This window comes from Lactuca virosa, chromosome 5 (assembly GCF_052849685.1).
Source record: "Lactuca virosa cultivar CGN04683 chromosome 5, Lactuca_virosa_CGN04683_v6, whole genome shotgun sequence".
NCBI lineage: Eukaryota > Viridiplantae > Streptophyta > Magnoliopsida > Asterales > Asteraceae > Lactuca > Lactuca virosa.
The window spans coordinates 345,867,365-345,883,278 of record NC_136430.1 but is presented as its reverse complement, the minus strand read 5'-3'; positions in this window follow the sequence as shown (position 1 = coordinate 345,883,278).

Below are 15,914 nucleotides of genomic sequence, written 5' to 3'. Positions count from 1 at the left end.
ATTACAACAGCCGGATATACCTGAGTGGAAGTGGGAATGAATAACCATGGACTTCATAACGAAGCTGCCTAAGACATCGGGCGGGCTTGACACAATATGGGTAATTGTAGACAGATTGACCAAATCAGCACACTTCCTACCAATGAAAGAAACCGACAAGATGGAGAAGCTGACTAGAACGTACATCAGAGAGATTGTACGACTCCATGGTGTGCCGATATCCATTATCTCCGATAGAGATAGTAGATTTACCTCACGGTTTTGGCAGTCTCTACAAAAATCATTGGGAACTAGGCTTGACATGAGTACGGCCTACCACCCACAAACCGACGGACAGAGCGAGCGAACCATTCAAACGTTGGAAGACATGTTAAGAGCTTGTGTGATAGACTTCGGTAAAGCATGGGATACCCATCTACCGCTTATCGAATTCTCCTATAATAACAGCTATCATACTAGCATCAAAGTCGCTCCATTCGAAGCTCTTTACGGTCGCAAATACAGATCACCCCTGTGTTGGACTGAGGTGGGGGATACACAGCTAGCTAGAGGGCAAGTCTCTAATAGCACCCTCACTGGCCCTGAAATCATAAGGGAAACCACAGAAAAGATCGTTCAAATTCGAGAGAGACTGAAAGCGTCTCGCGATCGGCAAAAGAGTTACGCAGACAAACGACGCAAACCCTTGGAATTCCAGGTGGGTGATAGAGTACTACTAAAAGTTTCCCCTTGGAAAGGAATGATACGATTCGGCAAACGCGGGACACTAAATCCAAGGTACATCGGGCCATTCGAAATCCTTGCTAGGATTGGGCCAGTAGCATACAAACTTCGATTACCTCAGGAACTCGACAAAGTACATCCCACATTTCACGTGTCGAACCTAAAGAAGTGTTTGTCTGATGAGACACTCGTAATACCACTCGACGAAATCAAAGTTAACGAAAATCTCCACTTCGTGGAGGAACCAGTCGAAATCATGGATCGGGAAATCAAACGAACGAAACAAAGTCGTATTCCCATCGTGAAGGTACGTTGGAACGCTAAACGAGGACCCGAATTCACCTGGGAACGCGAGGATCAGATGAAACAAAAGTATCCACATCTCTTCCCAAACTCTTGAAATCCCAGTCAAAATGAAAATTTCGGGACGAAATTCCTTCTAACGGGGGGATGATGTGACAACCGTCAAATTTCGGTCAATTCAAAGTCAACAAGTCAAACCGGTCAACTCCAATAACCCTTGTATGCTAGGGTTTACGTTATGTAATCACTATACAATTCGCTATTTTAATGAGAAATCATCATTTGGAAAGTTCATGTGTTTGATTTTCCTTAGCCTTAACAAGTGCTAAACAACGAACCAAAGCGATAAAACACTATTACACAATCATCGGGATTGTGTAAGACACTAAAACACGGTTTAATGGGGTTTACGAACCTTGCGTTGTGAAGCCGGACACTCAAATTAAGCACAAACGAAACCTCTCTAAATCGTTTTCACTCTATCTCTTTCTATTTGAAATCTCTCCCAAATCTCTCCCAAATCTCACTCAAAAGTTACTTTAACTTTTTGTAATCATTTGGGTCATCTCGACCCTTGACCGGGTCAAAAATCGCTTGAAACGGAGTAAAAACGAGTAAAATAACTTTAAGGATCCGAAACCTAAGCTTCTGGACCGAAGCCTCGCATCCGAAGCCTCGCATCCGAGGCCTCTGATCCGAAGCGAGGGTCCGAAGGTCCGAAGCGAAGGTCCGAAGGTCCGAAGCCTCGCAGACCGCTCCTTTTTACCGGTTTTTCGACTACGACTTCGTTTTAACTCCGTTTTTCATTATTTTAACGTGGGATTTTCACCCAAAACTTTATTTTATAAACTAAGGCCCCAAAATATATAAATCTCCAGGGTTTTTATAAAATATATTAAAAGAATTGGTGATTGAACTAATTATTGAGGGAATATTTGCTTTTCCTTAATTTATGGCAAAAGCAAACCACCACCACCTCACTCTATGATTAGCCATTCTTTCCCACTACCCCTTGTCTCCTTAGTGGACCTTTACAGCCAATCTCCAGCTCTTCCCACGTTCTAAGAGCTGGAGGATTGATCCTCTCTCCTCATTCTCCATAAAACTCTTTCATTCTACACTTAGCAACCAAGAACACTCTCCAAAATTCTCTCATATTTTCTCTCAATTTCAAGAACTTCAAGGCTTTCTCCAGGGATTTCTTTCTTCAATTAGTAAGTATCTTCATCATTCACATAATTATTAAACTCCATTCTACTCAAATCATTGATATCTTACACAAGTTCCATCTTCTTCGGTGTTAGATTCTCGAGTCGTCAAGACATCTTCTTAGTGTTCTTGGGTTGAACACTTCCTCTCTCTCACTTTCATCTACTGAAACCACATAAGGTGAGTTCATACCCATACATTTACATGTTTTCTTAAGTTTTAAGGGGGGAATACAAGTAAAATCATCAAGAACACAATTAAATTTTTCCTAACAGATTACATCAGAAAAGATGGACGTTAATCACGGACTGTTTTGGTCAACTAAAATATTTTAGTTTTCAAAACTGCTTCAGGTGCAAGTAGTTCAAACTCTTAGCTTTAAAATGGCTACTTGCACATCTCCATATGATTTTTCTACAATTTATGGTGATTTTTACAAAACTGCCTGTCATTTCAGAGGCAAACCCGGACCAGTCTGTGATTATGAACATTTTCACCTCTGTTAGAGATCACTAAAAATCATGATAAAATTTACGAACAAACTAGACTCATATTCCAAACTCTCAAAATTTGCGGATTTGGATTTAGAGCTTTGATGATTTTTCTATAAATTTTCTAAGAACGGTAACAGAAACTGTTTTTAACGAAAAGTTGCTGTTAAGTTCATTTCACCTTGTAACATGTTGAGCAAGGTGTATATCTTTATGTGATTATATGTTACTGCAATATATGACATTTTATCTTAATATTTAGACACACATCAGTTTACAACTGGATTTGGTCATATAAAATATAAAGAATAACAAGTTATTATAATCAAAGTACAATCGATACATTCAAACATTAAATAAACTATTTTGAATATAGTTTGCATACATTACCACGTACTACCCTTGGTTGATAAACTATAATAGGTATAGTTTATGATACATTACATAACACATACATTTAAAAATGGTACATTTATACAAAGGATATTTTCATTAAGCAAGGTACGGCCATACGGTACCAAGTTTTCATAACACGTAATTCCGTTAATGACTTTGTGAGACATTTACTTCAAATTACCATTAAGTCCTGTATTGTAACCAGAGTCTCCTTGAGGGAGAGCGTGATACTTGTGTATAGATCAATATTGGGTTTGACAAACCCACACCTAAACTGCATGCAACAGTTAGACCGATAGGTCTGGGGTGACAAATGTCATAACATTTCCGACGCCTGAAGAACGTCGTTTTAGGCAACCTTGGTCATAGTATGGTTATAATAAACTCACATAAAGTATTAACAAACATTGGAAATTACGGGAACTTCATTAAAATTTAACGAGTTTATGTCGATTTAAACTTGCATTGTTTTACTATAAATATGACAAATTACTTGTACGTTTCGGTCTTTGGGTTTTAAGACTACATTTACACATTAAGGAAAATATTGGATTTTTCTAACACAAATACTACTTTTACAAACGAAAAGCTTATGAACTCACCAACCTTTGTGTTGACGCTTTTTCAAACAACTTGTATTCTCAGGAAATCATTAAACAGGTAATCAAGTGCTTTTGAGGATGGGACGCTAAGGCGTCTACTATTTTATATTTTATCAACATATTGTAATTGATTCGTAAACATGTAATTCATACAATGATGTAATTTTTTTCAATTATATATATGTTGGTTGTGTTTGCTTGAATTACTATTACAATTGCTGTTATGATACTATACATGAAGTCCTCCACCCCCGGACGTTTCCGCCATCCTTGGTTTGGGGGTGTGACAACGACTCGCAGTTGGCGAAAGGTCTAGTCCCTGATAGCACTCTCACTGGTCCAAAAATCATAAGGGAAACCACTGAAAAGATCGTTCAAATTCGAGAGCGACTAAAAGCCTCAAGAGATAGACAAAAGAGCTATGCCGACAAAAGACGAAAACCCTTGGAATTTCAGATTGGTAACCGCGTGCTACTGAAGGTCTCACCCTGGAAGGGCATGATACGCTTCGGGAAGCGTGGAAAACTAAACCCAAGGTACATTGGACCCTTCGAAATTACTGCAAGGATTGGTCCAGTAGCTTATAGACTTCAGCTTCCAATCGAACTTAGCAAGGTACATTCGGTGTTTCATGTATCTAACCTTAAGAAGTGTCTGTCCGACGAAACTCTAGTGATTCCACTCGAGGAAATCGAACTAAATGAAAATCTTAACTTTGTGGAAGAACCCATCAATATCATGGATATGGAAATCAAAAGAACTAAGCAGAGTCGCATACCAATCGTGAAGGTTCGCTGGAATGCTAAACGGGGACCCGAATTCACTTGGGAGCGAGAAGATTAGATGCATCAAAAGTATCCGCATCTTTTCCCTAGTCCATAAACTTTTACTTTGTAAATAAATTTCGGGACGAAATTCCCTCTAACGGGGGGATGATGTAACAACCTGATATTTCGAATCAATGTAACGATCCAAAGTCGAGTTTGGTAACCTATCTTAATATAATAGGAATGACGCCAAAAATGAAATGTTTGAAAACCTCAATGTGAATGTACTAAGTGGTAGATATCGTATCAAGGTTTTCAAAAATGTAAAGAACCCAAAAATCCGAGTTATAACGAAGAAGTTATGACCAATCAAAAATACGCAACAAAACCGGCAAAACACTGTTAAGCGTAAAATACGAAATTTCAATAAAATACTTTTCAGCCTTAGTTATCTAAATGAAAGTCGTAGATATCATTAAACCGTAAACATACATAAACAGAACGCCCTCATCTGACTTCATATGAGGAAGTTATTATTTTTCGAAGTTTCGGACATAGCAATAGACAGCTAAAAACTCGAAATAGAGATCGAGTGACTTTTTGCCAACATGACCTAAACGAGAATCGAAGATCTCATCAATGGTATTACAACGGTAAAAAGTCTGACGAAAACGGACATCGGATGAAGAAGTTATGGATTTTTAACGGACTTTTCCTGTCCCGGCCTGTTAAAAATATAATAATAAAAATAAAGTGAAAATTAGCCGACGAAGTCTAAACGAGAGTTGTAGAGCATAATCTCACCTACGCGTGCATATAAAGAACGTCGAAATTGGAGCTTGTACGCTAACGTTACGGATTTTACAAGTTTGGGACACAAAATCCGAGGCTGTCAGGCAGCTCACGACGTGAGCCAGAAGCTCACGACGTGAGTCTGTGATTGATGGATTCCAGAGTTGGTAGCAGACGTCGCGTCCTTGGAAGAGGATAAGATCAAAACTCACGACGTGAGCAAGCCCATGCTCACGACGTGAGACCTCAAATTCAGCCTATAAATAGAACCCAAGGGGTTCTGAGTTTAATGCTCAATTCCTATCTTCCTCGTGCTTATGCTCTGCGTTTAACCCCTCGAAGCCATCCCAGTTTGCACATCCAAGTCTCGAAGTAAGTGTTACGCTCCCGAGAGTCCCGAGAAATCAGCTTTCTCTAGTCGAAGTTCTGCTCGATCTTTGTCTCACCTTCTTTAAGCTACCACTTCAACTAGGTGAGTTCATACCCCTATCACTAAGTTTTCAAATGCTTTTCAAATGCTTTTAAACGCTTTTAAGGGGGGAATACAAGTAAACACACGGTTAAACTCGTGTGAAACATAAACCTTTTGCTATACTTTTCATAACTGTTGTTTTAACTATCTTATGAAATTATTATCATGCAAAACATCATACATCGCAACTTTACCCTCATGGGGTACAATATGTTTTATAAATAGAAATATGTTTTATTTATATATTTGCATACTACATCATACCAAGAGTAACCATTTCAACTCTAACATCATGTTTATATAAGAAAATGCAACTCATTATTATGCATATGTTAACACTGTAGATAGGCTAATCATTTCAGAAATCATTCATATATCTTTCCAAATACACGACTTAATTGAGAATATGTGAGTCAATCGTCTTCACCATACCTGTCAAGGTACCACTAGAAAGCCCTGTTTTATAACCAGAGTCTCTGTTGTGAGAACGTGATACATGTGTATAGATCTATACGGGACTGATGATCCCGCGCCCTGACTGTTAGCTACAGTCCGCGGGGTGACAAATATCATATCGCTTCGACGCCTGAAGAACGTCGCCGCAGGCAAACCCATCATAGTACGGTTATGAAAACTCACAGGATAGACAATTATTATGGTATTTATGTTTTTGCGGGAAAAGTAATATTACAATTACTTTTACGCCAAATTACAAACTTCTTATAGTTTTGTTTACTAATAAAACTATGCATCATTATTTTAAGTATGACATATTTACTTACAAATCATAGTCTTGGACATTTGAGACTACTCCTCATTGTTAGGAAAATATAGGTTTTTCCTGCGCCAAATTACAAACTTCTTATAGTTTTGTTTACTAATAAAACTATGCCCCGTTATTTTAAGTATGACATATTTACTTACAAAATCATAGTCTTGGACATTTGAGACTACTCTCCACTGTTAGGAAAATATAGGTTTTTCCTGGTTCGACACATTCATTCTATACAAACAAAGATTTATAACTCCTTTTATGAGAAAATATCGGATTTTCTGGAAAACAAACACGAACTTTCGAATGGCATACAAATATATACTTATGAACTCACCAACTTAAATGTTGACACTTTTTCTTTCAAATAACTTGTATTCTCAGGAAATCGATAAGCCAGGTAGCAACTACTTTTGAAGACTAACGCGCTGGCGTTAGTAACATATTTTTGGAACACCATATTGTATTTGATATTTAAACATGTAACACTTACAATCATGTAAACTTTTCAAATATATATGTTATGGTGGTGTGTACTTTCTTTACTATTCAATTGTTATGATACTGAATATGACGTCCTCCGCCCCCGAACGTTTCCGCCGTTCTGGTTTGGGGGTGTGACATGTACCCATGGGTAAATGGGAAGACATCACCATGGATTTTGTAGCTAAACTGTCGGGACAAAGAACGGTCACGACAAGTTGTGTTTAAGTACAACTTACCATCCGCAGACTGATGGTCAAAGCGAAAGAACGATTCAAACACCAGAAGATATGCTAGGAGCATGTACCCTAGAGTTCCAGGGTAACTAGGATGAGCACTTACCTCTAATAGAGTTTTCCTACAATAATAGTTTCCACTCGAGCATCAAGATGGCACCTTGTCAATCCTTGTAAGGACAGAGGTGTCGTACGCCGTCTTGTTGGCTTGAGGCGGGAGAAAAGAAGTTTATGGGCCTCGAGATAGTCCATCAGACTGCTGAAAAGTTGAAGGTGATTATGGAAAGGATGTTAGCATCTCATGATTGTCAAAAGAGCTATGCTGACAAAAAGAGATGACCGATGACATTTGAAGTTGGAGATTCGGTTTTGCTTAAAGTCTCACCATGGAAGGGACTTATAAGATTCGGAAAGAGAGGAAAGATGAGTCCAAGGTTTATTGGACCATTCAAAGTTCTTCAGAGGATTGGGAACCAAGCTTACAAGCTACAACTACCAGAAGAACTAGATGGTATTCATAACACTTTCCATGTGTGTTATTTGAGGAAGTTCACGGTAGAAGTTCCCAAAATAATTCCAATTTTAGAATTAAGGATGGATGAAATTATGAGGCTAATCGAAGAGCCTGAGGCAATTGTTGACCGTAAGACTAAGACGTTACGACGCAAGATGGTCGACTTAGTGCTTGTACGTTGGAAACATACGAATGGGTTGAACCTCACCTGGGAAACAGAAAGTGACATGACAAGTCGCTATCCACATCTGTTTATTGATGCATGATTCCGGGACGGAATCATCCTAAGGGGGAGAGAAATGTAACGCCCGTGTTTCTGGGCTAATCATTAGTATAATGATGTCATAGTCAGGGTCAACCATTTTAACTCATTTTGAAGTAATAGAGAGGAATTATGTGAATATTATGTGAATTATGTGCTTATATACTTGTTTATAACAATATAATAAATTAAGAATGAAAATAAGCGTCAAAAATAAAATAATAGATAAACCCGTTATCTAGGAAGAAAGATTTAGTGGTCGTGACAAGGATTCTGGAGATATAAAGAACTCCAAAATCCGAGTTATAACAAAGAAGTTATGACATGTCGAAGTTTTACGGCTAAACCGGCACGGCACCACGTAATGTAAACAGTGAATTTTTGATAAAATACTTTTTAGTCTTAGTGATCTAAACAAAAGTCGTAGTATACGTTAAACCGAGAGCGTGCGTAAAAAGAACGTCCAAATCTGACTTCGTATGAGGAAGTTACGATTTTTCTAAGATTTAGCATAACAGTGCACAACCCGGAATTCGAATTTTAGATCAGTCGCTTTTTAGCCAAAATAATCTAAAAGTGAAATGAAGATATCATTAATATGAGTTCAACGATAAAAAGACAGTTGAAAACGGAGCTTGTATGCAAAAGATATGGACGAAACTTAGTCCCTACTCTTCGAGCGTGGCGGATTCGATACAGTTTCTAAATCTCAGATAGAATGAGAATTAGCCGATGGGGTCTAATTAAAAGTTGTAGTACTCGTAAATACCAACGCATGGATATAAAGAACATCGATAATAGAGCTCGTATGTTAAAGATATGGATGAAACTTAGTCCCTACTCTTCGAGCGCGATAAATTCGATACAGTATTGTAAATCGGAGATAGAATGAGAATTAGCCGACGGGTCTAAATGAAAGTTGTAGTACTCGTAAATACCAAGATGTGGATATAAATAACGTAGAAAACAGATCTTGTACGTGGAAGATACGGACGAAACTTAGGGCCTACTCTATGATCAAACCCTTATAAAAAAGGATGAATTATTCATATTTTCTTCACACCATAAGCCTTTCTTTCTCTCTAACTTCTATCTAGACTCCCACAAACCCTCTAAAGCCTTAGTAAACTCAAGGTGCTAGAGGAAAGCCCCGTAGCGCCCGACGGCTCCAAGAAAAAGAGCTTTTCGGCTCAGAAGCTCTGCTCCAGCGGAGCCCGGTTTTTAAGAAAACCCGCTGGAAGTGAGATACGCCTACCCTATTTTAAATATAAATTATATTTAAATATAATATCGTTATTATGAACCTATAGGTAAGATTTATCAGTGATTCAAAGTCGTTATGCTGATTTAACTACTTATAGGAGAGGTGTCTAGAATGGTCACGTTGGGTTTGGTTGTTGGATTTCAGAAAAGCTATATGTCGAAATGGTCCTGTCTCCCAACTGTCCTTCCTAGCTGATACTTACTTGATAAATCATGAAGTAGACTCTGAGTTAATGATGAATCTAGACTAATAATTAGTCGCAGTGAATATTAGACTAAAATCTAGTGGTAATGATATAAATTACGTGCTATGTGTATATTATCTGTTTACTTGATATCTATGATGGATGAACGTTTTTATACATGTTTTAAATGATTTAAAATGTATATGTATTTTATATCTACAAAAATGTTGGGTATAACATAGGTAGATGAAATATATGATGTGAGATAAAATGATGAAAGGCCTTGATGTTTACGATGATCCAGTCTTCTAGCGGAGTATAGAGGACGACCACAGACTATTCTAAACAGTCCAGTGGAACGCTAGCAACCTCGCAACCTGTAGGTGTTTATTTGAACTTACTGTTCGCCAGCAGTACTCCATCCCCCTCATGGTTGCCTTATTTAAGATAAATTGCTGAGGAACCCCCGAAGCAGTGTTGTCATCCCGATGAAAATCCTTAGGCTAGGTCCCTTATATTAGATGGTTTAGGGACGTAAAGTGAGGATAACGACAACGGTTAATCATGTTTGTTTGGTGTGATGAAATTAATAAACTAATTGTTTCGGGTTGAAACCCTATGTGCTCACCAGGCTCCCAAGCCTGACCTACTCAGTTTCTTATATTATAGGTAGTGGCAAAAGAGCAAAGTTGGATGACTTGACGAGGGATTATGGATTATTGGCCAGTAGATATAAATAAATGTTGCAAGGCCTATGTTGTTCTGTTTATGCTTTTGATCTGTATTAAACATGACATCCCGAGGTTTTATTATAATGAAATATATTTCTTCGGAAATGATTTGATAAATCTTTATCACATTTATCTTTTGGGAACAAATTTCGCAACACTTTTCTTTAAAAAAGTTACTCTGATTTTCAAACAATGCATAAACAAATCGGTCTTTTCTGGCCGTGGAAAGTGGGACGTCACACTTGGATTTGTGGGTGGAATGTCAAATTAGATACAATGTTGTGTAGGTTTAGAGAAATTTTATGTGTTGTATCGGGAATGTTTTGTAAAGTCACATTTCGTGGACGAAATCCAGACTAGTGGGGGAGATTTTTCATGCCCGTTTTCCGAAAGTGTTCATCTAGTAGTTTTTAAGGAAAAAGAGAAAGGGGTTTTGAGGAAAAGCCTAAGTCGCAACGCATACATGGGAAAGCCGTGACACGTTTCACGTCACAAGTCGTTGTTGGGTACAAAGTTATCCATGTATGACTTTGTAAATGGTTTGACTTTTGTAGACCCACTTGCATGTGGTAAATTAGCCTTGTGACATGAGAGAGAGAGAGACATGTAAACACCTCTATATAAGGTGGGTTCATACCACTTATAGAGGTGTGCTTGAGAGATGTAACATTGAGAGTGTTAGTATGTGTTAATTATGTAGATTTAGATCTACATCCTTTTTTGTAAACACCTTTCATAATCGAATGCATCTATTAAACACCTAAATCACCGTGTTCTTTGTGTGTTCTTTAATTATGCATGCCAAACCAATGTTCATAATTCACATCAATTGGTATCAGAGCGGGTCTTCGAAGATCAACATGATTTTTTGAAGAAAGATTCTCGATTTGGCAACAATCATCACAATTGGAACATTGATGGCGAGTCTCTCTATGATCTCTCTAAATCTCTTTAATTCGTGCTTGCGTTCTTGAATTTTTGATCATTTTGACTCATTGGATCAAATTTTTTTTGAAAAACCTATTTGTTATGATCCAATAATTTTTTTATTGATCAAGCCCAATCCAATCCTATATTTTTTTTTGTTTGATTCGATATTCAATTGCAATTATTCATATGAATCAAAATTTGGCCCAAAATGTTTTCCATCTAAGATCCAAGATATCGAACTCTCTACTGTTCATATCAAAAATTTTAACCCAATCTTGAGTTACTGTTTGTGTTATCAATTCATAAGCCCAATCTTCAATCCAATATTGTTCATAATCGGATTACCTTAAGCCCATTCATATTTGTTTTAATCTGATATCATTTGGTGTCATTCTAATAATAGTTTTTCATCAATCTACTTGTACGCTTGCTTATCCAGTTGTACCATCGAAGACTTATGTCTCAGATTATAATCGAAATTGTTCTTGAAGTATAATCGCATTGTTTCATCTTTGATTGTTTGATTCAGTTTCTGCTTGATCATCAGTTATTTATTGATTATTTAATTAGTTCTTGATTATCGATCGTTCATTGATAATTTCAATTTATTCTTGATCGTATTCAATTTTCTCCACAAAATCTCCAATTTGAACATTGTACCACCCACTATGCGTGATGTACAACTCGTTCTTCGTGTTCTTCAACGATCCAAGAACATCTTCAAAAGAACCACCAACACTTTTGGGTTTTGACTCCAAATTCAATGCAACCTTTGGAAATTGTTGCTTTGGAACCCAAATTTGCTTCACAGATTTTGACTTCAGAACATTTGATATTTTTGTGAGTAAACCCGCTTGTTTTTGCGTTTAATCTTCTTCTTCTTTTTCTTTCTCATCTTTTTACATCTTGAAGATTTGATTTCATTAACAAACCCACTTTCCACAACTTCAATTTTTTGAGTTTGAATCAAATCTTTTGGAGTTTGATACTTGTGAATTTCTTGGATCACCGGCTTCCGATAAGGAATCATTCCTTCAAACGAATCACAAGAACACAAAATATTATCGGTTTGAACTCCAATCGAGCAAAAACTTTTTCATCTTCATGAGAATTAACTTGAATCTTCTAATCAAGAACTTCAAGAACATCAAGAACTTCACATTGAACTCCATTGTCTTGGACTTCAACAAACTTAAGAGCACGAAGATCATTTGGGTTTTCAATTAGAGAAATGTATTTCTTATTAAACAAATCTCTTTCTTCTCCTTCCTTTTGATCTCTACTACAGACTAATATGGACAAAACAATTTTAGCTAACCACTCAATCTTAAAAAGTGGTTGAAAAATCAAGCTTCCATGATCATCCTTCAAACCTCCATAAGAAACCTTATTGCTCCATGAAACCAAATTACTTATCACCAACCCATAAATTTGATCTTCATTGACTTTGTATTTGATATCTTCAACGATCACAATCCAAGAATCATATGAAAAATCCACCATGATCACAAGAACTTGAAAATTTCTAGAGAGAGAAAGTGATTTTGAATGAGTTTTCTAGAGAGAGAAAGTAAAAATCACTTGAATTCTAGTGAAGAAAATCGAAGTATGAATAGAATCAAAGATTAATTCGATTTCTAGAATCCAAAAACTCTTTAAATCACAAAGATCAAAGATGAAAAAATGAATCACCAAATCTAGATTGCCACCATGGATCAATTATTGATCAAATCAAAAACACCTGCTCTGATACCAATTGTAGTAGTGTTGATTATGATGGTATGTGCGAAATTAGAAAAGATCTAGTGAATCATCATGTAAACTCAAGAAAACAAAGAGTAAATAAATATGTGTAAGCTCATATTAGATCTAGAAAGGATATACAAATAGGTTTGTACAAATTTCTCTCTCTAGTCTAACACTCCAAACTGATCATTCTAAATATGAGTGTCACTCACTTCCTATTTATAGGAAAGACAACTCATTTACACATCAATAATGGTAAGCCACATCCAAGCGTGATTTTGCACCCTAACAGTCGCGATGTGACCTAGTGTTAGTCACGACCTGAAGTCGAAAGGGAGCCTAAACCCTAATTTCCAAGCCTTTAGCGCTATTATGGACTCTAACTTATTGGATTTGCTATTTCTATAACCTTATTCTCCATAGAAAACCCTAGAGTGAATCCTAAACCTCAATTTCCTTCTTTTTTGTGTTTTTCGTGGCTTGATGGTCCTTAAAGTGGAAGCTCACTTCTTGGTATCTAGTGAAGCAAACTCAAATGATTTTCTACCTTCTAGTTCCCTCCTTAAGCTTCGTAAGTGATCATGTCTCAAGGTTTAAGGATATTTATGTCTACACCTAATATTTTATATATTTTTGGTCCTTTTGTTGTGGTTCAATGGATTTTGAGCAACTGCAGGTCCAAAGGCAATGTTGGTTGTTATTTAAAACCTTTTATGGTGATTTGTGTACATATTCACCTTTATTTTTAAGCAGTATATCAGGATTTGTCCATTTTGGCCTCTTTAGATCTAAGGTTTTGTGGAAAGCTTGTTTGACGCATGCAAATGGATAAAGTTGGAAGGTTTATCTATTAAGATCATATTTTGAAGTATTCTGGAAGTTTTGAGCTCTGGACTTAAAGGATAAGAGGTTAATGAAAAATTGGCTGAATAACCAAGAATAAAGACGCGACCATAAGGGTGCCGCGACGTGAGGCCTGATGATCAGTTGTGATTATATTGTCATTGGTGTTCGTGACATGATCTATGAGTTGGTCGCGATACGATTGACCATGACTGGTGACTTTGACGATTTAACTTTTTGAGCAGGTTGACTTTTGGTCAACGTTTGATGAATTTGAGTATTTAAATAGGGTTTGGTCTCAGATTGGTTCTTGGTGTTTTGTGCTTGTTGTTTCATTGTAGAGGCAGATTTTGCGATTGTGATGTTTGGCTCAAGTAATTTTTCTCATTGTATTACTTATGTTATTATTGGATCCACTCTGTATAGGGTGCTTGTGTGATACTATGATATATTTGTATGATGGACTAGTAAGGTCTTGCTTGTTTCTGGTACGTTTACATGATATGTTTGGGATAATGACTATAGCGGTGTCATACCGTGAGTCTACAAGCCCGATTGGATGATGACATTACCGATGCTATGTTGTGAGTCTATAGGTCTATTTGGATGATGATAATAACAGTGTTTTGCCGTGAGTCTACAAGTCAATTTGGATGTTGACAATAACGGTGTTGTGTTGTGAGTCTATAGGTCTGTTTGGATGATGTCAATAATGGTGTTGTATTGTGAGTCTACATGTTCGTTTGGACGATTAAAATACAAGTGTTGTGAAATGAGTCTACATGTTCGTTTGGATAATGATTATATCAGTGTCATGGTGTGAGCCTATAGGTCCGAGGGATGACAATGAAAGCCCAAAGGCATGTTGTGATACGCGTAGTTATTACAATAATCTATGTGGTATTTTGGGGAACTCACTATGCTTTGTGCTTAAATTTTAAAGTTAAATCTTTTTTCAAGTTGTTCTTCTGATCATGGAAAGGGCGGCGTGAGTATACTTCATCTGCATCAATGATGATTTATGATTTTAGACCACCGGTGATTGATTATGATACATTGTTTCATGACTTGGTTTTAAGAGAGTAAACTATTGGTATTCCATGTTTCATGAAAATGGTTGTTATACTTATGCTTTTAGACAAAAAAAAATTGGTTAGAAATTTGGAATGTTACAGTAAAAAAGGGAATAACAAACAATACGAAATTAAGATCGTAAGAGGGAGAAAAAGGGATAGTATAAAATATTTTATTTAATATAGCTTTCTATTATACTCTTAAATAAAACATGTTTACATGTCTTGACTATATGTTTGATTATTTCAATAAAATACATGTTGAATAAAATATTTTGGTTTACCAAATTTGGATAGATATAAGATGTTATTCTCCAATAATTTTGAAGAAACTTTGGACGATTACGATTATATTCCTCTAAAGGTATGTATATTTAGATATGCTATACTTTAAGCTTCAGAGATTTTAGCATATGATCTTGTTTTCTCTATCTAAATATTTCATCACCCCAGCCTTTTATATGATATTTTTTTATACTTTTTATAATGATATATATATATATATATATATATATATATATATATATATATATATATATATATATATATATATATATCGGTTTTATTTATGATCTAAATATTTTTCACTACGCACTTAATATTATCTAGATTTTTCTTTATGATCTATATTTTAATAAACAAAGAAATTATGATCATACTCTTCTTCTTATCAAACTTACTATTTCCTCATGTTCATTTCAGGATCTTAAGGGAAGATTTTGATTAATTTTTCAAATGATACTATGATTGTGGCATCCTTTATTTTTATATTAAATTTCAAGTATAATCTTTGTGGATTATGTTTGATGCTTATGAAAATCATGATACTAGAAATTGAGAACGTGTTACAATGCTTTATATGTTAAATTTTGATGAGTATGATCCTTTAACATGCTATATTATGTTTTAGAATAAAAACGGTGAAATGTAATATGTGTGTATGCAAGATTTGGAAAAAAAAAACCAAAAGTACGATGTCAATTCTCATAAAAGTTGGACAAAAGGGGAGTATGGATATATTTTGGTTAAAAGGAAAAAAACATGATAAATATTTAGATACACTACTTAAATAGTGTGGTAACCTTGGAAAAGCTTGGAAGTCTAAGAATACAAAGGTTGGT